At 46.6% G+C, this 24,950-nt stretch overlaps 1 long non-coding RNA gene across 1 annotated transcript; it reads left to right on the top strand.

Moving 5' to 3' along the window:
- The first annotated feature begins 385 nt into the window (after positions 1-385).
- LOC114609389 lies at positions 386-9,649 on the top strand. Its single transcript, XR_003709501.1, has 3 exons — positions 386-586; positions 7,990-8,276; positions 9,541-9,649. It is a non-coding gene; the product is annotated as an uncharacterized LOC114609389 (long non-coding RNA).
- The last annotated feature ends 15,301 nt before the right edge of the window (positions 9,650-24,950 follow it).

The following is a 24,950-nucleotide window of genomic DNA, read 5'->3' as shown; positions in this document are numbered from 1 at the left end:
TGTCTGGGACTGTGTTCACATGCTTAAAGTGTCACCAAGGGCTAATTGGAACTGCGGAGACAGGGAGTGGGTAAGGAAAACCAGACTGGAAGCAAGTCCAAGAAAATATTGATTATTTTTTTCAAAGAACAGGAGTAGCATCCAGGCAGTGGTGGCACAAACCTTTAAACCTGGCACTTGGGAGGCAAAAGTAAGTAGATCTCTGAGTTTGAGGCCAGCCTGGTCTATAGAGTGAGTTCCAAGACAGCCAGAGCTACACAGAGAAATTTTGTCTCAAAAAACCAAAACCAACCAACCAACCAACAACAACAACAACAATAACAAAAAAAGAAAGAAAGAAGAAAAGAAGAAAAAGAAAAGTTCATTTAGCTCCCAGTGTGAGTGGTTCAAGGGCTTGGCTCCGTTGCTGTAAGGGCCCTCCTTCTCCTTGCTGTTGCCTTTTCGTGGTGGATATTCACGGGTTGAGCTTGTTCTTACAGCAACCCATTCCCGGGAGAACTGTAAGCTGGGCACAGTGGGCACACACCTCAGACCCAACATGCAGAATATGGAGACAGCAGGATTTTCAATTCCAGGCACTGACAAGGTAAGACCCTATCTATGAGCTTCAAACAACTAACAACAAAAGAAGGGCCTATCTCAATCCCTAAGGCTGTGACTTTAACGACTTACACCTCTCCTAGCTCCAGCTCTTAAAGTTCCCATCTGTTCTGCTACTACATTGTCACACCTGATGCGAAGCCACCGGAGCACAAGTGGTTGGGGCATAAACCACATCCAACCCCTGTTATCTATCTTAGACGGGAGGGCACCTTCCAGCTTATGGCTTAACTCGTGTCCCCTCTGCACGGTTTCTGGTGGGCCTTCCTGTGAGCCTTCCCGTGGGCCTTCCGGTGGGCCTTCCCGTGGGCCTTCTGGTGGGTGTGCCTTCTGCTGCTCGCCCATCTTCTCACAGCTTGGGCTCTTTCCAGGAGCTTGAGAAGGAATATGAGGTTGGAGGCGCAGAGCTCCATAGCTCTTAACACTAGATCGTCCTCTAAGGAGAAGGGAGCTGTGTTAGCACAGTTTCTTCCCAGCACAGCCCTTCTGTATCCAGTGAACTGGAGTCACTTAGGGTCAGCATCACACAAATGCTGTACGTTTGCTCAGCATTCTTCCTCCACACCTCCTCACCTTCCTTTCTTCTCCTCCTCCTCCTTCTTCTTCTTCCTCTTCTTCCTCTTCCTCTTCTCCCTCTTCCTCTTCTCCCTCTTCCTCTTCTCCCTCTTCTTCCTCTTCCTCTTCTTCCTCTTCCTCTTCTTCCTCTTCCTCTTCTTCTTTGGTTTTTCAAGACAGGATTTCTCTGTGTACCCCTGGCTGTCCTGGAACTCACTCTGTAGACCAGGCTGGCCTTGAACTCAGAAATCTGCCTGCCTCTGCCTCCCAAGTGCTGGTATTAAAGGCATGCACCACCACTGCCTGGGCCTCACTTTCCTTTCAAATCATCTCATTTCTTTCAACCATTTCCCCCTCTCTGTCCCGCCCTCTCTCTTTGTCTTTGTCACTGTCTCCGAATGCATACATAAGAGACTAGGAATGTGATGTAGGCAGTAAGTACGGTTCCTGCCTCCAGGGGCATCTTTCCCGTGCATGGTTTTCTCTGCACTTTCTTATTTAATTCTTCAGCTTTAACAAGCCCATTGAAAACTGTCCCATCTCACTCACTTTTGCTTTCACAATCCTAATTGCTTTGCCCACTGGGGAGTGAATCACAGGCTATATTTGCCAACACAGCCCATGTTCCAATCGGATTCACTGTCCAACAATTGTAGAAATGAACGTGCCGGGGAAGTGGGTCCCAAGGCTATGTCTGATGTGTGACCTTGGGCTAGTCATCCCTTCTGGGAGCCAGATTTCCTTCTCTGTCAGGGAGTGGGCAGGACTGGAAGGTCTCCAAGGACCCAACAGCTCCTTGAGACCCTGAAGTTTATTAAAAGAGAAAGCATTCATAAGATTTATGAGTGGTTATTTTTTAATTATAAAAACAAAACATGTTTGTGGCAAAAATTAGAACAATTCAGAAGTATGCAAAGCCAAATTGTCTGTGTCCCTTCCTTCCTCCACCAAACCCCAGGGACCATCTTTTGGGGCCTGTATTTGCTAAGAGCACTTAGTGCATTTGTGTGACGCTGACCTCTGGTGACTCCAGTTCCCTGGATAATGAAGGGCTGTGCTGGGAAGAAACTGTGTGCGTTCTTACACTTCTCCTTAGAGGACAATCAGACTTTAGTGCTGTGTAAGAGCTCTGTGTGGAGCTCTGCTGCCTGCAACCCACCTCACTTATATTGTTATCAGAAAATAGAACCTAGGATCCAAGCCTCAGGTTTGCAGGGCCACGTCTTAAGGACAGCTGGTGGCCAGGGATCCTAGGGCAGCCACGATGGGAAATGCAGGTTCAGAGATTAGACATTGATTTTAGTGCTCTGGTCTCTCAGCCAGCGTGACTGTTCCCTTCTAACGCGTGCCTGTTTTTAATGAGCTGGAGTTGGGCTCTGTAGCTGAGAACAGAGACGATGCTTACTGTCACAGAATAGCAATGAGATACAGTATATGCTACCTGCTGTTCTGGGGTGTGGAGTCCATGAGGAGACTCTTGACCACCCGAGTGGCTTTGTCCCTTCTGTCATAGCCCACACCTGCTTCCACAAGGGCAAAGGCAAGGTGTGTGTGTGTGGGGGGTTTGGGGGGTGGGTGGGACTCAGAAGGGAGAAGGATGGTTGGTGCTGAGGCAGGGGGAGTCCTGGAGAAGGTGTGCAAGGGAGGGAGAGAACATGGACTGCTTCTCTCCAAAAGATACAGGGTGTGTGTGTGTGTGTGTGTGTGTGTGTGTGTGTGTGTAGGGTGAGAGGCTAGGCCTGGGGCATGGCAAGGGGCTAGATAGAGAAGCCAAGTGGCTAGACCCTAGCTGTGGAGAGGATAACTGAAAGCACAGGCAGATCTATGACTTAGATTCAGAGGGACTGGAGAAGCTCATTAGGGTTTGAAGAATCAGGGAGGAAAAAAATCATAAATCTGATAAGTTATTCTCTGCCAGTGAAATGAGACAATTTGAGCCAGATTAAAGTGTATAATGGCAGTTTTATTGGGGAGCAGCTCTCAGATGGTTCACTGATCCCAAGGAACAAGGCCAGGGATCATGGGTTGCATGGGGAGGGAGACAGAGAGGAGGGAGGGAGGGAGAGACTGAGAGAGAACAAGCATTTGCACACAAGGAGAGAGGGAGATAGAGAAAAAGAGACCAAAATGTCTGGATAATACAGTGAAGAGCTTCTGGGGGAGGGGAAGCCCAGCCCCTCAGCTAGAAAGTTCAGGGTAGAGGGTGGGGTAGGCCCTCTAACAGGTAGGGACTGAGGGATGCTGGGAGAATCTGGAAGCCAGGTCAGATCTGGAATGTAAAATATGCACTTCGGCCATTTGTCCTGGGTCTGATTCCCACCAAAATCATTACTAAAATGCTGCTCAGTGCTATGGTTAGCTCATTCGTTCGTTCATTCATTCATTTCATCTCCCCTACCTCCACCTCTAGGCAGGCCTCAAGCTCTTTATGTAGCCAAAGAGGACCTTGAACTTCTGATTCTCTAACCTCTTCCAAGTGCTGGAATTACAAGTATGCATCACCACACCTAGCTTAAGTGATGTCAGGAATCAAACTCAGGGCTTCCTGCTTACTGGAGAAGAACTCTGTTAGCTGGGTTACGTCCTTGAAGGGCAAGAACACAGGCAGTTTAAGAAGTTTTCTTTGCAAAGTGAAACAAAGCAAAGGCAAGGAAAGAGAGGGGGAGATGGGGAGGTGAGGAAGGGAGGGAGGGAAGGAGGAGAGAGAGAGGGAGGGAGACAGAAGAGAGAGATTGATTAGGGCAGGGCAGGTTGACCCTAAAGGCCTATGGGTTGGCAGCCCACAGAACCCACTGGGTCCTGCATTGTGGAATTTAAAGGCATTTTATAAATATAAAATGAGTTTTTATGTTTTCAAGGTACCATGACTCAGTTCACCTCCTAAATCAGGGTGGACCAGATCTCCCTTCTAGAGCCCTTCTTCCCATTATTCTCTTGAAAAGTCTGTGGGGGAGGGTCAAAACCATAATGCAAATGATTTTATAATCAAGTGAGGGTTTTTGAGGATGCAGACGCCTTAGTGCACTTGTGTGTCAACTGGGAGAGCTCCCTGGTGCCTGCGTTTCTGATATAGCAGGAAGGACATGAATGTTTCACGTGTGTTTGACCATCAGGAGGCATAGTTATCATGGTCCAGTGGTTGTTTCCTGGCTCTCTCCCAAATAGCTCTTTGTCTAGTTGGCAGCACAGCTACCATGATGCAGCTGCAGTGTTCATATTTAACCCCTTGCCTACCCAGTCTTAAATTCATCCACTAATTTATTCATCCACTCATTCAACAAAGGGTACCAAGTTTGTGTTTTGTGCTGTGTACTGTGCTAGGTCCTGGAGATAAAAGACAGATAATTGTTGAGGTTTGGTCTGTTGCTATGTAAAGCTGAATACTGGCCCCCAAGGCCTGGTTGCTCCCCGGGACAAGAGAATCCGCAAGTACAATGTGACCTTGCTCCTAAATTTGAAACTATTGGTTAAATAAAGATATAGCCAATAGCTGAGCAGAAGAGACATAGGCAGGGTTTGGGGTTCTCTGGGCTTGGGGTCTGAGGAGAACCAGGAGGAGAAGGAGAAGGTAGAGAAAAGGAAGATACTGTGGAGTAGGTGAGTCATGAAAACATGGCCATGAGGGCTGGCCAACTGGAGTTAAGGGCAGCCCAGATGGAACATGGAAAATTACAACTTTGGGTTATTGATGGAAAAGTGGATTCTTTTTTTTCTTTTTTAAAGATTTACTTATTTATTTATTATATATGAATACACTGTAGCTGTCTTCAGACACACCAGAAGAGGGCATCAGATCTCATTACAGATGGTTGTGAGCCACCATGTGGTTGCTGGGATTTGAACTCAGGACCTCTGGAAGTACAGTCAGTGCTGTTAACCACTAAGCCATCTCTCCAGCCCAGAAAAGTGGATTCTAATAGCTTAAAAAGTAGATATCTGCCCAGCTCTAGTGCTGATTAAAGTTTTTGGTTTTGTTTTTAAATAAAATTCCGGTTTATTGTTGGACATTGTTTCACACATACATCAAACAGGCCAAGTAAATAAATAAACAGCAACTTCATAGACAAAAAAAAAAAAAAAAAAAAGGAAAAAAATCTTTTTATCCTCAGCTTTTTAAAAAACCTCATACAAACCAACTACGTATAGTACAGTTAGGTACACACACATAAAAAAGTTACTGGAATGCTCCGAATAAGATTGGGTTTGTTGTTGTTGTTGTTTTAACAAGTTTTTTTTTTTCTCGCTCTCTTTTGAATTATAATGAGCATGGTCACACCAAAAGTAAAGTCTGAAGTAGGACAGGCTGGTTTGGTCACCCGTTATCATTAAAAATGATCCCTAACAATATGTACAAAAATATAAAATGTAAATAAAAAATACAAACAAATTTTAAAGTGATTTAAAGAAAAAAAAGCAGGGCCTGGGAAGTTCTGGTTCTTTTTTTACTCCCATGTTGCCAATTCATGTTGTGGTTTTGGTGGGGTGGTGGGGAGCGCATGTCATCTGTGGGTGGCACTGCCCGCTGTGTGCGGGGCCGGCTTCTCTCCTCGAAGATGACCACGATTAAATTCTGAGACGGGAAGTGGAGGGTGAATAGGTCACGGTGCTCAAGGTTAGCTTTTCCTTTTGCTCTCTAGTCATCCTCATCAGTCTTCTGCTGCTTGCCCATAGGAGCTTCAGCTTCCTCATCTTCATCTCCATCCTCTTCCTCACCGTCACCATCCTCCTCTTCCTCCTTACTCCCCTTCTTCATCTACCTCAGTCAGCCTCCTGTTCCCCATTTTCCTCATTTTGAGCGTTCCCGTTGTCAGGTGCATCTATTCCATTCTCTGCCTCCTCCACAACTTCCTTCTCCTTCAAGTCCTTGGTGTCCACTGCCGCGCCTGACGTGGTCCGATGCAGCAAGTGAGGAATTAGTCGAGTTCGAGGACTCTGGCGAGAAAGCTGCCTGAGTCCGCGTTGGAGGAGGCGGTGGGCAGTGAAGGTGGCTGCAGTGAGTGGGGACCATGACCTGGGAACAATGCAAAGATGGCTTTCGGCTTTAAGCCAAGGCAGGGTAGACGCCCCAGATTGAGATTAAATATTTATCATAACAGATAATGGTTCTGGGTCTCAGGAAAAAGAGGCCAGTGCTGGATTTTTCAGGTAAGGCCAAGAAGAGGGGCAGGGAATAGATGGGGAGGGGCTTGAAGCCTGGGGCTGAGAAAGGGGGTGGAGGGAACAGATGTTTGCAAGGAAGAAAGAACTGTGGGCTAGGATAGGAGGGCTGCACCATCTTCTAGGAACCTGGCTAGTATACCATCCTGGTCAAACCAGTGGGGCATGGAGAAGTGGTGATAGCTGGTCTCTGAGTTTGTGACTTGGCGGCCTGAGAATATTGGGGTATGAGCAGGGATCAATGTCGGGGTAGGAGGAGATAACATCAAGGGCCTCAGCTCTGGGTTACATAGCCTCCTGGTCTCTCATTTTAAGACAGGCAGCTGGGAGGGCCAGAAGTCCCTCTGCTTCTATCAGGATTCATTATTCTGTTTTCTTTTCCAACACTGAACTGAGATAACCAAACCCAGGTACTTTAGTCTGGGAGCCTCAGGTATGTTCCTTACAAGGAATGCAGGCAGAAGTCAGTGGAAGCTTAGAGGATTCCAGGAAGGACGGGAAAGAGAAAGTGCAAAACATTTCAAGTACACCCTAGGAGGATCTGCTCTTTACAGGGTCTCACCTCACACTGAGCATGCTGTGCTCAGTTTTGTCATCTATAGAATGAATGCGATGATGTCATCACATAGAACCACACCGAGAATTAAGTTGTCACCTCAAGCAGCACCCCGAAGCAAGGGAGGCACTTGATAAGTGTTAGCTTCTGCACACAGCCTCAGCATCAACTGAGGATGAGCCCCAGTGGAAAGAGAGTGTTCTGCACTGTCCTGTCTTACCTTGAGATGTGAGCCTATGAAAATCCTTGACAACCTTTGTCCACACGTGTGTAGTTACCCTGAGATGTGGTGATTTATGACAGTAATTACCATGAGGTGTGGCCAGAGGGGTCAGTAGATTTGTAAAGAGCAGGAAAACTGAGTCCCCGCAGCAACTCTCATGCAACAAACATGGGTGACAGCTGGTGAGCTGGTGTCGCTGGCTGGAAAGGGCTTGGGTTGTGGTCAGAGGGCTTGAGGATAACTCTGACTCTGCGGCCATTAGCTGCATAATCTTATGGTACTATTTGATCTCTTTGGGTTTTACTTCCTCACTTAAGTGGCACAGCTGGTGCCAGTTGGCTCTATTGACCAACACAGAACTCATGTACACATGGGAAGAGTACACAGAGTGAGATCCAAGTCAAGGAGTTATTCTCATAGTGCTTCCATTTCCTCATTGGTGGAGGGTGGGGTATTAGCAGAACCTACTTCCTAGGGTTATGGTGATGAAAGCCTGCAGATCAGTGTCCGGTAGCTGATGTTAGTTATTACCCACACTCTACTGGCCTCTGTGACTCTGAGGAGATGCCTCTAGTGTGAAGTCTCATGCAATCTCATGACTGCATGAGAGTGAGTACCTGTGGGAAGCAGCCTAGAAGGTTTATGAGCAACTGGACTTGGGTCCCTTGGTAACCTTGGCCAAGTCGCAGGTGTTCACCTGCCATGAGTCCTGCTTTCTCCTGTAGGAGGAGGAGGTTCTCTGTAGCAGAGGAGCTCCCTCTCCATTCAGTCAGGATTCTCCAGAGAGACTGAACCAGCAGTTTGTGTGTTGTTATGGATAAAAATGATGTGTTTGGTGTCAAAGTGACAAAGCGTGAACCTGTGATGGTTAATTAATCTTTACTGTCAATTTGACTAGGAATCTCCTAGGAGACACACCTCTTGCTGTCCTTGAGCAGGGTTTTCAGAGAAGTTTAATGAACATGGGCAGCACTATCCAGGAGACTGGAGTCCCAGACCAAATAAAAACTAAAGATGATGGAAGCCAGCAGAACACCAGCAGTAATCTTTCCTTGCTTCCTAACTGGGGCTGCATTGTGACCAGATGCTTCATGCTCCCATCACCTGGTACTTCCTCATCGTGATGGACTGCACCTCAGACTTCGAGCCAAAGCCAGCCTTCCTTCCTCAAGTTGCTGTCGGCAGGTATGTTTAATTAAAGTAATTTACACAGTGGGTTACATACAGTTGGGAAACAGGGTACAGAGACAGAAATAGACACAGAAATGGACACAGAGTGGGGAAGGGAGGATAGAAGGGAGGGAGAGAGACAGGGACAGAGAGACAGAGAGAGACAGATGAAGAGATAGAGAGAGTGATAGAGACAGAGATTCAGAGAGACAGAGAGAACCTAAGACATTGGCTCATGTGTCCATTGATGCTAAGTGCATCCAAATCTGAGGAGGGAGGTTGACAGACTGAGGGAGGGCCCAGGGAAGAGCTGCAGTATGAGTTCAGAGTGATCTGCTGGCCGAATTCCTTCTTATAGTTTTTGTTCTATTCAGATCTTTAGTTGATTAGAGGAACCTACTCGCATTATGGAAGGCAAGCTTCTCTACTCAAAGTTCATTGACGTGAATGTAATCTCACATACACATGAAGGCACCTTTATAGGAACCACTAGAGCAATATTAACTAACTCCAGGGATACTATGAGGCCAGCCAAGATGACTGTGGTGGTTTGAATATGCTTGCCCAATAGGGAGTGGCACTGTTAGGAGGTATGGCTTTGTTGGAGGAAGTGTGTCTCTGTGGCGATGGGCTTTGAGATCCTTCTTCTAACTGCCTGAAAGACAGTCTCCTGGCTGCCTTCAAATCAAGATGTCGACCTCTCAGCTCCTTCTCCAGCACCATATCTGCCTGGAAGCTCCCATGCTTCCTGCCACAATAGGAACGGACTGAACCTCTGAAACTGTAAGCCAGCCCCCATTAAATCTTGTCCTTTATAAGAGTTGCTTTGGTCATGGGGCTTCACAGCAATGAAACCCTGACGGAGATGTTGACATATAAAGTTAACTTCCATAGCCTGTTTTCTCCTTTATTGAATCTTCTGTATTCAAACTGAGACACTGTGAGACGGGAACACCTGCAGCTTGCTGTGAGTCTAGAACAGACTCAGGACCCTGAAAGGCTGCTCGGTCTCTCTTTAGACAGCTCAGTGTCCATCTTGGGAGCAGTGAGCTCATTTCTAGAAGTGGGCAAGTTGGCTCAGAGTTGGGGACTACTTACATGGTCCTTGGTGCTCTCCATGGACCCATGCCCGCCATCTCAGATGGCATCACTTCACCTACCATGCCCCAAATGCTGACCAGCCAAACTCTTGGATGCCTACAGAATCTTTTGACCTCTTACTGTCCTTGCCATGGGAAATCAGCTGTTCCTAAAAGTCCTTCCACCTTTTAACTCCTAGCACATTCTCTCTACCACACGGCCACCGTCTGCTGCGCGAACGGAGTATGGAGAGCCAGGATCTTGGTCTGCATTACAGATGAGTTGGTCATTTCCCCTTCAGATCTAAGGCCTGAGGTAAGATAAAGCTCTCAAATTCTTCTTTAAAAAATCTTCTTTGCAGACAATTCTCAAAGTCTTAGGAACTTCTAGAAACTTGTATTCTACCCAATTCCTCAGTTTTGTAAAGGAAGGCACCAAGGACCCAGAGTTGGGGAGTGAAGAGCTTTAGAAAGCTTAGCAATTGGCTGCTCTCCTTGGCTCCCCTTTTCTGGATTTTGTCTCTGGCCAGGGGAGCATGGCTGATGTAGAGAGGAATGAGAGGAAAGCTTTTGGGGGTTAACCCTATGGTCCAGGTAAGATGTGACGGGAGCCTAGCAGTTGTGGAGTGGAGTGCAGGCTAAATGCTTAATCTAGAGACAATTGTATTAGTGCGTTGATGAAAGTGGGAACTGGTTGGATGTGTGAGCTTCAGCAGGAACTACGGAGGGTGGTGCAGGACAAGCCCTGTGTAGGAGGTGAGAGTTCGGAGTGTGGGCAGTAAGCTTTAGACATGCTTGGGGAAGGAACTGAAGGATGTCCAGAGAAAGCTGTCCAGTGGACAGTGGGTGTGGTGGACCGAGCTCAGAGCCGATGGAGTGTGAGATGTGATGTCCCTTCAGCGTGGTTTAGAAGCTGAACCAGGAGAAAGAAGGTCAACAGAGAAGGGCTCAGGGCCAGGCATACACAGAGCCACAGATACCTTCCCAGTGAGAGTTCGATTCCTGCTCTCGGATCTCCTTCCCTTCAGACCGGCACTGCGGACAATGAAATATAGGACAGAGTGAGCTGCTGAGAGGCTAAGTGGCTTTCTCTGGTGTCCTGAATACAGCATTAAAATTTGTCCCCAGTAACTTGTCATCTGAATTCTCTCCAGCTAGCTGGCAATTTCTATTAAATCCCAAATGACCACCTGTGAAGTTCCTGCTGGCTTTCAAAGAACGGGTCACTGGAACACAAAAGCATCTGGGAAAAGTTCTCAGCTCTGGTAGCTTAAGCCCTTTTTCTTTAATTTTTAAATAACTCATTCCAGATTTAGCAAAAGATCCATTCAAGGAGCCTGGCAAGGCAGTGTGAGCTGACAGCTCTGTTTCTGAACAAACCATTACTTATTCAGTGCCAGCCACAAACCCAGCAGGTGTCGGAGCTAAACTAAACTTGCAGGAAAACACACAGAGAGCTGAGAGACAGGAAGAGTGACAGTAGCCTGGAGTTAGGGTGGTCCCTTCAAAGAAGGCTAAGAGTGCTGTGTGAGCATCTCTTCCAGCTTGGAATAGGAGAGCTTATGTGTTCCCCAGCATGCTGGGTACTGACCTATCCATATGTAATGACCTTAGTCCTCTGCTTGACCTGTGCAGCATGCCATTCTCTCCAAGGTACAGACAAGCAAATGGGACCTTTGCAGATGACGGTTGCATGCAAGAGTGTGCAGGAAAGAAACTGTCGACATGACCACTCCATTATATGGTTAAGATTTTCATTGTAGAAACAAGAAAGAGAACAGCCAGAGGCATCTGGAAAAATTCAGAGCAGAGAGAGAAGGAAGCAGATTGGATACAGCCAGGCCTAGGGAAGGAGGACAGTGAAGAGTATAGTTGTGATGGTGAGATAGCAAGAGAGAGAGAGAAGAGAGAGAGAGGGAAAGAGAGAGGGGGGAAGAGAGAAAGAGAGAGATTAGGTAGGTAGGTAGATAGATAGATAGATAGATAGATAGATAGATAGACAGATAGGTAGGTAGGTAGGTAGGTAGAGTCTGAGTGAGAGATGGCGAGTGTCTGTATGGTGGGAATAGCTGGGTTATAAGAAGAATGAGTAGCGGAGGAGAGGGAAGCCCATGAGCTGGAGGGAGTTTAGGGTAAGGGAGAAGGTGAGAGGGACTACGGTGCTAGCTACCATGGACTTTAGCCAGTGCTTGAGGCTTGTAGACCAGCATGGGCTTTGATGTGCTGATAGGCCCTACAGGCAGCCATACATCCCTTCTGCTAGAGGTAAGGGAAATGACTTCTTTTGGTAGATGGCAACTGGTTTCACAAGTTCCCGAGGAATGCTGGATTTTATCTAGCCACCAGGCATCCTCCTATAGTTCAGTTGAGCTCATGTCTGGATACTTGGACAGCCTTTGAGGCCTAACAATGATTAGTTACAAAAGGACACTGCACCCAAGCATCCAATCCTGAGTCCAGAGCTCTTTTTTCCGTGACATATTTTCAGGGCAGGTGGGTGGTGTGGCAACTGGTCTCCAAGACTGTCCCTGTGAACTCATTTTGGTATCCATACCCTCTTGTATCTTCCTTCCATGTGGGATCGGGGATGGCCACATGTGGCTGTGGTGGAGTAAGTGATGCTGTGAGATTCCTGAAGCTAGGGCCAGATGCCCTATAGCTGATAAGCTCTTAGATGCTGAGGGAAGTCAGGAGCCACGGGAGATGTCTGACTTCTTGAAGACTATGATGCTCTGAGGAAGCCCAAGCTAATCAATCACATGAAAGGCTATATGAAAGAAGATGCCCAGCTTCTCTCCAGCTGCTCAACCTATCCCAAGTGAGGCCTAGATCACATGAGTGAGTAGTCATCTGAGAGGAGATTCCCAGTAAGGTCTTCACAAGACTCCACATCTCAGCTGTTTTCTAGTGGTAACTAGAAGATGCACCATGGAAGAACTGTCCATCAAAGCACAGATAACCCTCAGGGTTGTGGAAAATAATAAAGCACTTATGTTGTCCAAAACCAGGTTTTAGACTTCAATGACTTAGTGCTATAGCAAAATGAAACTAGGTTTCAGGATTATTTTATCCATCATAGTCATTATGACCAGTTTGCATTGACATAAGGACCATATTAAATATTCTTTTTAAAAAAGATTTTAAAGTTTTAAATTATACATGTGTGTGTGTGTGCACGTGTGTGTGTGTGTGTGTACATGCACACACGTGTGTGTACCCTCTAACAGAGGATGTGAGATCCACTGGATCTGGAATTGCGATGGCTATGAGGCACCTGATGTGGGTACTGGAAACCAAACTCCTGTCTTCCGCAAGAGCAACAAGTAAGTGCATGAAACTTATTAAACTCCGAATATCTCTCCAGGTACCAAAGGAAGTGTTCTAATTTTGCTATTCCACTTGGTTTCCATAAGAGCCTTAGGAGACAGTATTTTTGTGGCCCCCGTATAGGACTGAGATCACAAAGTGTTTTTCTTTCTGTGCTCGGCTTATTTCACTTAACATGGTATTCTGCGGTTGAACTGCAACACTAATGCTTGGAGGATTTTACTCTTTTTCTTAAGACTATTTTATTGTTTGCAATTATCCAGTAAGCTTGCTTCACATACTCGTAAGGTTCAGGAACAGTCTATATCGAGCCCAAGGTCACACTAGTAAGTGGAAAGGTCATACTTCAACTCCTCCACAGTGCAAAGTCACATAGTGCTGGTGCCTCTTGGTAAACTTTGGGATAGGAAGCAGGAGACTCTCAGGGGACCAGACTGATGGGTGGACTCAGATCTAGGAAGTTGCCTTGGAAAGCCTGACAGAGCTAGAAGGCTTGTTCTGGAAGGGTTACAGCCGCCGTCAAGACCTTTGTGAATTCATTCACACGGAGAAACAAATAGCTGTGACCTTTTCTTTTTGCAATGTTTTTCAAGGGAAGCGCGCTGCCAGCAGGGTCTAGATTGATGGCCTCAGATGTGGGGACACAGAGCCTCTACCTGTGTCACTTCATTTGGCACCTTGAGTCAGATCAGCCAAAGCCACGTCCAGGCTCAGAAATGTCACATGGATTGCTTACTCACAACACGTTCTTCCTGACTTTTCTCCCCTCTGGATTGCTTTTCTTGTCTGTGGGATATGGGAGACGTGATAGATTTCATGTCCATAGGACAAAAGGGACGAAAAAGGAAAACTGAGTCATGAACCAGAAAGCACAGATAAGGGAAGGTGCAAGGTTAAGTCTTGGATGAAGACACGTAGGCTGACATGTTTGGAGCTGCTCCCTCTCCCTCCAGGTGGGCCCTGGGGCCGGGGGTCAGGAGAGTGCAAGGGGGCTGTGTCCCTGTATATATAGCATGGCCCCTGAAGGACAGCCTGAGAATAAGCTTCTGGGCGGTGCTGACTTCCTGCCACTCTGGGTCAAGTTCTCCATGTGGAAAGGTTCTCACCGCCAGCCCCACTTCATCTGCTTTCCTCAATAGGAGCTCGCCTTGGTGCCTGACCTGCATATCCGGGGCCCTACAGAGGCATGGAGCACTTGTGGGGAGGAGAGAGGGTGAGGGCCGTGGCTGAAACAGCAGCGTGAGGCAGTGGTTAAAGGCAGTGAACACCATCTGTCACAAGAAGAATCAACTTAGGCCAGATCCTAGATACCCTCGGGCTCCTAGGACCTCCATCCTGCATCCAGATTTCCTTTTCACCTGGACCCTGCCTGCTCCTCAGAGTGTGCCTGGCCTTCTCCACCATTGGGAAAGCCTGCGCTCTACCCTGGACATTTTGCTTTGCAAGCCTTCCTTTAAATACTGATTCCCTTTTGTTTTCTATACCCACAGACCACATGCATTGTTACATGTACTTAGTCTTCCATAGATGGATTCTTTTACTGCCCTTAAGTTGACTCTTTGAAAAGGGGAACAGTATAATGCAAACCAGAACCATTTGCTATAAATAGGAGTCACCTGTATGAATAAATACAGCGTTGGCTGCCAAGAACCTGGGCTGCCCTGTGTTTATTGAAAGGAATATTGCCATCTGTGAAATATCCACCAAGGAGACACTCTTCTTCAGGGAACCGAAGAAGCCTGGCAGCATTGCACTGGCTTCTTTGTCGTCCATTAATGCTATTTAATGTTGGGTTGAGGGTCACTTCTCCCACCCCCCGTCTGATTTTCATGTTTTGAAAATCACGGTGACCCCAAATTTAGGCTTGTCCTTCAAGGCTTTCTGCCTCCAAAAGTCTTTCTTGCTGTTGTTCTCTTGACATCATTGCTTTTTCCAAATTGAGATGGATTGACCTACCTCCTAGATGTCCTTAGCTCCAGTTCTAGCCTGCCAGAGGTCTCAGGCTCTGTGAGTCAGTGCTGTGCTCTTCCTGGTATGTGTGCAGGATACGTGAGCTGCAGGTCTGCACACAGCACCGTCTGTGAGGCTGCCGCACACTAAGTGAGGTTTGTGTTGCCGAAGGGAATTTAACACCTTGTGATTGCTAACTGCATCAGGTTGATTTCATAGCACCGTATCAAATAATATACATACAAGCAACTTCCCAGCTCATATCACTCAATCAGTCATCCCTGTGATGTCCAACTCGACAAGTTGTGTGCAAGAAAAGGAATCTGCAAAATCAAACGCATCTGGTGCTCAGGCTTGTTCTCTAGAGCTATATGCTTCAGGGAGAGGAAACACTTGAGGTGGATAGCCTGACTAAGTGTATCACTACTCTCTCATCTATTTGGCAAACCCTAGCAAAGCACCTAGTGCATGCCGGGCCTTAGGGGACACTAGAAAGGAAAAGATAAGTAAGTCGAGTTTCTGCTTGGAAAGGCTCATCATTCAGAAAGGGTGATGCCATGAGACCAGATAAATCAATGGATTGCGATTCAAGGCCAAGGGGACTCTGAGGTTCTAACAGAAAGATCTGGAAAAAATAACACACAGAGATGACCTTTGAATTAAGCTTTGAAAAAGAGCCAGACTTCTCAGAGAAAGAGCAATCCAGGCTAACAAACAACTGGGAGCAGGGGCCTGGAGGCTCCTGCCTGTGTGTTCTGAAAGGGATCAGTTGCCAGGGCTGGTTATGGTCTGGGATAGCTGTGGGGAGGGACAGGACACAGAGCTAGAGAGGGTGGCAGGCATCAGACCTGAAAGGGCCTTACCTGTCTAGCAAAGAGAAGTTGTTGGGGTTACCTAAAGGAAGTGGAGTGTAACAGAGGTGGCTAATTCCCAATTTACAGAATTCCACTGGCACAAAAGGCTGCATGGTTCAGCTTCCTATGCAGGGAAGAAGCAGGGTATGTGGGTTAGCAGAGAGCAGTGTGCAGGAATTCTAGGAAGCTGCTCACAGGGAGAGCAGTCGTTAAGGAGAGATGGATCCCTTTCAACATTATGTAGTTACTGTCTTTGGGTTTGGGAGATGATGGTTGGAGTTTCAGCAGCCCTTTTGGACCACAAAGCTGCCTTGAGGATGGAAGTCAGACATGGAAATGACAGAGGAAAAAGAGCAGATACTAATCTTGTATGTCAGTTCTTCTATGAGAAAAATACACAAGGTACGTGAGCGTGTGCGTGTGCGTGTGTGTGTATGGATGTGTGGTTATGTATGTGTGCATGCGCGTGCACGCACGTGCACGAAATTGCAACCAGAGATCAATGACTGATATTTTCCTTACTTTCTACCTGGATCTCACCGGTTAGGCTAGACTGGCTGGCCAGCAAGCCCCACCTTGCCCCACCTTCCCAGCACTGAGGATACAGGCACAATTTGCTACACTCAGCTTTTAAGATAGATGCTGGAGGTTTGAACTCAGCTTTCCATGTTAGTATGGTAAGCGCTTTACTGACCGGGCCATTTCCCTAGCTCCCAAACCTATGTTGTTTAAATTAGTGTTACTGTGGGGGTTTTATGATGTTCAGCCAAACCTAATTGCAATTCATGTGCGACATAAGCCTCTTTGTCTTCAAGGCCATGGCTGATAACTTTCATATTCCTGATCTTCTTTGTATCAATTGGTGTATTGTTTGATTTTTGTGGTTTTTGTTTTTGTTTGTTTGTTTATTGGGTTTTGGTTATTTGATCTTCCTAACTTCCCAGGTAATTTTTGCCGACTTTTTGCTTGTTTTGTTTTTATCAGACAACGAAGTTTCACTATGCTACCCAGACTGACTTTTAACTCACGAATAGGCTCAAGTGATCCCCCTGCCTCAACCTTTCCAGTGACCAGGACTACAGATGCACCTGGCTTTTTGGTGCATTTTTAATGGGAGTTACACATTGTATAAAGTAGTATTAGCAAATGCAGGAGCTACTAGTCGCGTGTAGCTTTAAAAATTACAGTGACACAGAATTCAAACTTCCCAGTTCCCATTTCCTGAGGGAACACTGAGCGTTCGGCTCTATTTCCCAAAGTCTGGGCTGCCGAGTACGAAAGGGCAAGTGTGTCTCATGGCTCATGCCAAGCTCTCTGCTCCCATTTCCTTCTCTCCGGGATGCTGGCCTCTCATGAACCTTTGGTCTTGGTAGCTCTCCAGTGACTTTAAGTGGGTTTTTTGAAGAATATATTTCACACAGTTTTCTAGCTATTGTTGGTAGTCTGATACAAACGATCTAGGTGGTCCTAACTGGAATTTGAATCACGTTTCTACGACAGGCAGTTAGAGCAAAAGAAGTCTGGTGGAATAGTGTAGGGAAAGGCAGTCAGAGCTTGAGTGTAGGTTAGGGAAGGAGAGAAGACACAGATCAAGTGCTAGTCCTGGCTGGATCAGCCTTGGGTGGGACGTGAGGAGTACGTGTGTGGGTGTGGGTGGGTAGGGAGGAGTTCACAACAGACTCTAATCCTCAGACTTAGGCCTGAGGGTGGGTGAACCATTGTAAAGTTATCTAAAGGAGTTAGACTTGGGAAGAAGTTGTTCTCTTGGAAGTGGGTGCAGGTGCATCACATACACTGTGCATAGTGTCCTAGGCTAGTGACATTGTGCCAGCTGTGTCTGCTGCTCAGCACCGTCCCATGGGAGCCACTGTCACTTGCCTTCAGTGTGCATCTGCTGACTAGCAACGGTGGTCTCCCTCCTTTTTTTTTTTTTTTGTTGTTTTTTCTTTTTGGTTTTTCAAGACAGGGTTTCTCTGTGTAGCCCTGGCTGTCCTGGAACTCACTCTGTAGACCAGGCTGGCCTTGACCTCAAAAATCCTCCTGCCTCTGCCTCCCAAGTGCTGGGATTAAAGGCGTGTGCCACCACTGCCTGGCTAGTCCTCCCTCCTTCTACTACCACAACTCCCCCAAGCTTTCTTTTCTGCTTGCTTCTCCAGCCTTCAGGATAATTCTGAATGAGCCTCTAGAACTCTGAAGGGTAACGGCACATTCATTCATAATATCCAATGTCCAATCAGAGAGGGTTTCTCCTTGTGGATAAGATCTAAATCTAGAAAGCTTGCTCATCTTATCTCTCAAATACCTGTAGAACTGGTAGGAAAGAGTCAGAAGGGAGACGTGGAATATGGACTAAGGTGACTGTTTCAAGCAGTTGGTAGTATATGCGTCTACACTTCATCAAAGCCATGAGGATAGGTGATAGTTCCCAGAAACTGTGAAGCCCAAGGGGGGGGGGAGGGAGGGAGGGAGGGAGGAAGGAAGGAAGAGCGAGCTTTCAGGAGTTTATCATCTTCTCCTCTCTCCCCAGACAAGATGTTCTTATCCTTTTCATGATACTGAGCCAATTCCAGGGGCTCAGTATGACTTTCTTCTGACATGCTGCTGTGGACCCTAAGCAGAGGTGTGCCCACATTTATCCTTTAGCTGGGGAGCATCAGGGGCTCCATCGGGTTTGAGAGACCCTCACTCCTGGGGGTGGCTTGTCTAACCGAGGAACACTCTCTGCTTTCTGCCTGGCTTTAAGGCTGCCTGGTGTACAACCACTCATCCAGGGGCAGATCCCCTGAGCTGGAGGCTCAGAGAAAGAGACCAGACTTAGGAAGCTGCTCAGATCAGTGTGGTTCTCAAAGTCCTGCAGAGGGTAGGAAGGGACCAGGACAATGCCTGCTCTGTCAATGTTTGCTTTCCTGATCCAAGGCCCAATCATGCATGACCCTACTGGTATTTGGTGTTTTCTCTGGGCACTGTGAGGAGTCAGGAAGTTAAGTAATTTGATTTATTCTTTGGAAATTTGTCTGTAAATGAAAATGGACAGGAAGAGAAGAGATTGTAAAAACAGCCTGGATCTGCTATAGCGGGAGAGGAGAAGGGAGCTTCGTATCTTCTGTTCAGACAGGGGACTGTGGGGCATGGGGAGGACATAGACTTAAGAGGGTGTGGGCAAGGTCAGGCTGACCTCTGGATGTGCTTCTTTGAGGTAGACTCTCAAGGATAACCACAGGATTAGGGAACAAGATAGCCCTGTTTGGGCCTGCGGTTTCAAGTGTCTGTGGAAGATTTAAGAAGCTGTGTAGATCATGAGCCAAAGAGTTACAGTCAGGGCTGAAGAAAGACTCTGTTGGCCTGAGTGGATCTCGATCTGGTCCCCACACTTCGTCTCCTGAAAGTGGATGGTGCCTATGTGTGGGTTGTAGCCTTAGCTTACACTCCTGTCCACAGTGTCTCAAACTGTCTCCTATTTGGCCCCTCCAGAAGGCCATGCTCTGTGGCTGGCCATGTCTGTGGTCCCCAGTCCTGATAATCAAGCCAACTATGTCTGTTAAGAGCTGGAGTTTGAACTGGGACATGCTTGATTATCACTAAATTTTTAAAATGACTCCTTTCATTACTATTATTTGAATATTATATAAATTATGTGAGAACTTCATATAGTGCATTTTGATCATGCTTACTCTCCATCTCTCACCCAACTCCTCCCCAATCCAACCCCACCTTCCTGCCCCTTCCAACTTCATGTCCTTGTTAGTGCTTTAAAAACTCTTTAATTTAATTTTACTGTGTATGTGAGTATTTTGCATATACAAATACTCATATATTTGTATGTGTTGGGGGAGGTGAGCTCTGAGTACTCCACTGACACTATCTCTTCCCTTTGACTAGTTGTGAGTTTCTACACTCATCACCCCCCCACCCCAATAAAGAAATGTCTCTGATGAGGCCTGAGAGCTGCAGTAATCTTGGTCAAGAGATACAGATTCAGAGGGTGGGTTTCCTCCTGTGTCTATTTAGCATAGTTGTAGTAACAGGTTCATCCCTGGGGCCTGTGCGCACCCCAACCATCAGTTCCTAACCAGGCAGATGTTCCCAATAGTACATGAGAAATAGTGTATGCTCCGTGCAGAGAGGACTGGCTTTGGTGGGCCGGGCAGCTACTTTCTTAATCCACTAGAATTGCTTGTTGCATCTAGAGTAGCCTTTGAGAAGACTGAAAGGGACTATTACAAGAGATGAATAGCCCAGTGCCCCGCCTTTTAGCTAAAGGAGGAGAGCTGGCCCAGGGCCTCAAGAAAGGAATGCTGACCGCACTCTGGGGCTTGTTTTATGTCCTAAGTTTATTTGCGAGTCATTGGAGGCTTGGCACATCTGTCTTTCCTATTTGCCAGAAGGTGTTTCGTAAATGCTCATGCTCAGTAGGGAACTAGCAATCAGCCAAACAGCCTTGGAGGATTTTGTTCAGTGTGCTTGGGGGCAGGGATGAGGCTTGGGTAATTTTCCAAAGCTTTGGAGGCCTGGCGAGGCTGACGGTGAACTCGCAGGAGTAAATTGCTCACCTCTGTGAAGTGAAGGAGCTCTCCCGGGGCACTGAGTGGTTAGAGAAAGAAGTAATTTACTAAATGGTGCCTCCTGCCACAGAAGCACAGGAGCTTGGAAATTAACTTATCACCGAACATTTCAGAGGAGCATAACTTTATCAGGATGCTGGACTCGTGACTGGAGCTAGTCCCCAGACACCTCAGGCAGGCAGATCTTGAGAAGCCGGGGTTACATCTGTCCACGAGAACTTGTGACTATAAAACATTGTCTTTCAACTCCAGCAAGTCTACTGGGAAACTGAGGCCCAGAGAGTGGAAAGGATCCCAGAGTGCTGCTTGGTTCCCAGAGTGGCTCTGCTGACTTCCCAGAGCCCTGGACATGTTTTCTTCCCTGTTAGGAGGTCATTGGATGTGTGACAGGGTCCCTCTGTTGTACCTAACATTTTATTGTTGGGACTTCCCCTCTGTCTGCAGGTCCAGGCAAGGTCCCTTAGAGTATTAGAGCCTCCTGCCCTTCCTGGGTAAGCTGTGACCAGTCTGTGGTGTTTCTGAACAGTGAGAGCCTGTCAAATGTTGGAGATCTCATCCTTTGGTATGAGAATTTGGAAAAGGAGCCAGGAACCCAGAAAGGGGAAAGGCCTAGTGTCTGTATGTCCTGAGTTGTATGTGACTCAGGCACTTTATTACATAGGTGTATTCAGGGTACAGTGGGAACAAGGGCTATACAACCCTGTGGAGGTATGCACTCAGAATACTTGGGGAGGGCCAGTGAGGTCACTAAGAGGGTAAAAGTGTCTGCTGCCAAGCCTGACAACTGAAGTTTCATCCCCAGAACCCACATGGTAGAAGAACCGATTCCAACCAGCTGTCCTCTTGACTTCCACATGTGTGCTATATATCACACACACACACACACACACACACACGACCTTATGTACTTACATGCACACATATAAATGAATAAATAAATGTAATTATTTTCAAAGAAAATACTCTGACAGACAAGTACATGCTGACGGAGTCAGGAATGGCTAACAAATTGTCCAAGCTGTCCACTAACAAATGAAACGGCCTCTACAACAATGGTTCTCAACCTCTGGGCCATAACCCCTTTGGGAGGATCCAACGACCCTTTCAGAGGGGTTGCCTAAGACTGTTCGCAAACACAGATATTTACATTATGATTCATAACTGTAGTAGAACTACAGTTATGAAGTAGCAATGAAAAAATAATCTTATGGTTGGGAGTCATCAGAACGTGAGGAACCGTATTAAAGGGTCATAGTGTTAGGAAGGTTGAGAAGCACTGCTCTCAGAGGCCTTGGGCTGGAATCTCCCTTAAAATTCACCCACAGCTTTCCTCCTTGCCTTCCTGATGTCTTTATTCCAGCTTTATTGCTTGTTTTCCCCAATCAGCAATTACTATAACCCAAGCCTTTCGGCCGACAAAAATCACTGCTCTAGACCGCAGCCTCCTACTTCAAGACACCCGCTTATCAATGAGCAGAGAACCTCTTTGAGCTCAGATACCTACAGTGTGCCATTTCAGAGACCCGGGAGAAAGGTTGTATCTATGACTTTCCTCCCGATACAGGCCCCTAGACAGTGGGTCAAGCTGCCTCTCCCCTGTCCTTGCTGAGGGTGCTGAGTTGGGATGCTGGGACACTGTCTGAGATACAGGCATAGGCTAGAAAGACACAGGACTAGGGACACAGTTTGAGTGCCAGTCTCTCACATCAAGAGACTCCTCTTCACTTCAGCCTGTCTCTTCCCAGGTCAGGAGGAAGGAGCTGGAAGGAAGAGCTCAGACGTAGCCCCTGGAAGTGGTGATTGTGTCATCTCTGTCACCTTGGGTCATTTATACTACTGGGCTCCTATGTGTATATCATTGTCCTGTTTATCCACCCACTCAGATGGGGACATGAGAGAGTGGTGAGACACTGCAGAGCAAGGAACAGGCTCAGGTGAACAGTAAGGCTGACTCTGGTGACCTTGTTGGGAGCACCTGTACTCTGGAGGGAGATTTACAGGGGTGTGGACATCCAACTTGCCCAACAGGATTTTTGGCCCCCCGTTTCCTTTCGCCTTTCCTTTTAGGACTTGGCCTGACTACTTACTCTATTTGGCTCTAGGGACAGGACCCAACCTTCTGAGCAAGGTCATACGTCCGCCCATTAGAGAAGAGGGACACCTTTGGCTTCTCTCTCTAGGGAAGAAGGAGCAAGTTTACTTGGTTATGGGAAAGTAAACAGTGGTTGGGCCTTGTGGTTCTTCTCACTTCCTGTTGGGTGGGTTGTCTGCTGGAGGCCCCACGGCTGATCTCCAGAAACCTTGTGACCTTGGCCCAGCCTTCAAGTCTCTACTTTAAAAGTTCCCCAGTTGGAAGCAAGTTCCACAGAGAAAGGTCTACTTCTGATCCACAGATCTTTAGCTCTTTGTGTCTTATTCCTTTGTCTTTTCTCAGCTGATGCAGAACTGGGAAAGATGAGATTTGTTTTAAAAGTAAGATCTCCTGAGCTGAGCAAAGAGCAAGGGGTTTGGAGGTCTGTCTCCTGGAATTTTGAGTCCTGGAACCGAATTAGGTCAGGGTTATTTGTAGGCTGTGCCCTAGAGGGAAAGCAGCAAAGAAGCGACCTGCCGAGCCCCCTGCACCTGACTCACATAGCTCAAGCTCTTAGCTCCTGTTTCTCAGAAGAACCACAGAAGCTTCAGGCCATTGGCCAGATTCTGAAGAGCAAACAGGGTTTCAGGAAGAGGGAGGGAGGGCAGCAGAGGAGCCAAGCAAGGAGGATGATCGAGCAACTGTAACTGGCTACACTTCTATGCAAGGATGTTTGTAGAGATGTTGCCTGTGCCAGCTCCCAGCAGTATTAAGTGGCAAGATAAGGGGTTTTGATCTTCTCGTGTGGGGGATATGAAGACTGAACTATGGGAGGCAGAGAGGTGGTGGCAAGGGAGGAGATTGAAGGCCTGGAACAGGCTGTTGCAGGGACGTGAGTTGTAGTCTTGGCAAGGTCACCTCTGCTTCCCACCCCCTCCAGTTCCACTCTCCTGAGCTACTCAGAGTGAGTGACTGGTGCCTGTTGTGTCTGTAGCAGCACCCTTTCCTCCCTGCGGAAAAGCCTAGGGTGGCCACACCACACCCATGCTTCTAGAACATGCTTCTTTTCACTTCACACCATTCAACAAGCGCCTCCCATCTACCTGAATGATGCTGCTCAAGACTGTATTTTAGTCTGCATGTGGAGATTTCATGATTTAGTCAGCCAGTTTCTCACTGACGGGTATTTCAATTATTTCAAATGTTTATTAATATGAAAGAAAATGCAATTTTAAGAACAATAGTTGTTCTTAAAATTCACTCCTGTATACTTACTTTAACATTTGTTTTAGCAGAACACAGATGCTCAAAAATAATGCCTTAGGGGCCAGTGAGATGGTTCAGTGGGTAAAGATGCTTGCTGCCAAACCTGATGGCCCAAGTTCCAACCCAAGGACCCACATGGTGGAAAAAGACAACTGATTTCCTGCAAGTTGTCATCTGACCTCCGTGCACATACATCTTGGCACATGTTTGTGAGAACACACACACATCAATAGATAAATGTGATTAAAATAATATTTTACATAGTAATACTCCTGGATTAATGAGGAGTTTCATTTAAAAATTTTCCCAGCCTGGTCTACAGAGTGACCAGCCTGGTCTACAGAGTGAGTTCCAGGACAGCCAGGGCTATACAGAGAAACCCTGTCTGGAAAAATAAAAAACAAAAACAACAACAAAATTTTCATAGGTATTTCTTCATTGCCTCTTAAAAATAGTTCAGCAATTAATTTTCACTGCTGTGTGCCTGCATTTGATGACAAGAAAGTCAAAATCTGGGGAGGCATGGGTGGGGGAGTGATTTCATTAACTGGATCTCTTGTATTGTCCTCATTGAGGTACAAATTGGTATAATTATTTTGACAAGTAATTTAACAATTATCTTACAAAATTGCAATGCATTTAGTGACCCAGCAATTTCACCACTAGGCATACACATAAGAAAAATGTTGTTCTCATACAATCATGTTACAGCAGCCTTCCTCCTATTAAAAAGGGGGGTGGGGTGGAACAGAAACAACCATGCCCTTTGACATGCATCCTGACTAATTTTATGTCAACTTGACATAGGCTAGAGTCATCAGAAGGGAATCTCCTCTGACAAACGCCTCCAGAAGGCAAGCCTATAGGGCATTTTCTTAATTAGTGATTGATGCAGGAGAGCTCATTCCATTGTGGGTGGGGCCACCCCTGGGCTGGTGGTTCTGACTTCTGTAAGAAAACAGGCTGAACAAGCCAGTAACCTTGCTCTTGGTCTCCATGGCCTCTGTCTGCATCAGCTCCTGCCTCCAGGTTCCTGCCCTGTTTGAGTTCCTGCCCTGGTTTCCTTTGATGATGAACACTGATGTGGATGCTTAAGCCAAATAAAACCTTTCCACCCTAACTTGTTTTGGTCATGGTGTTTTATCACATCAACAGTAGCCCTAAGACAACACGATATTGTATATATAAATTGTGACAGTAAAGGTGAGTGAACTATAGCCACATACCACTAAATTCAGTAAATACAAATACTGTGTGACAAGTACACTGTGTTTACATGCACAGAGTATTTGTAATTAAGAACCCTCATCCTTCTTACCCTCTAAGTATCTCCCCCATCTCTGCAGGTAGAGAATAGTGAATAAAATTAAGACTTGGGAAACTATTGCTTACTAAATTATTTACTACTTAGAAACAACTAAATATAAACAAAACTATGCATAAAGGAAAACATTCTTTAAAAGTTATAAATAGATAAGAGTTTGCCAAAGGTGTAGGGGAAAGAGAGGTCTGATGGAGAAGAGATATACAGTGATATATATATATATATATATATATATATATATATATATATATATATA

This window comes from Grammomys surdaster, unplaced genomic scaffold (assembly GCF_004785775.1).
Source record: "Grammomys surdaster isolate TR1022 unplaced genomic scaffold, NIH_TR_1.0 125956, whole genome shotgun sequence".
Taxonomy (NCBI): Eukaryota; Metazoa; Chordata; class Mammalia; order Rodentia; family Muridae; genus Grammomys; species Grammomys surdaster.
This window is presented reverse-complemented; position numbering and strand designations above follow the sequence as displayed.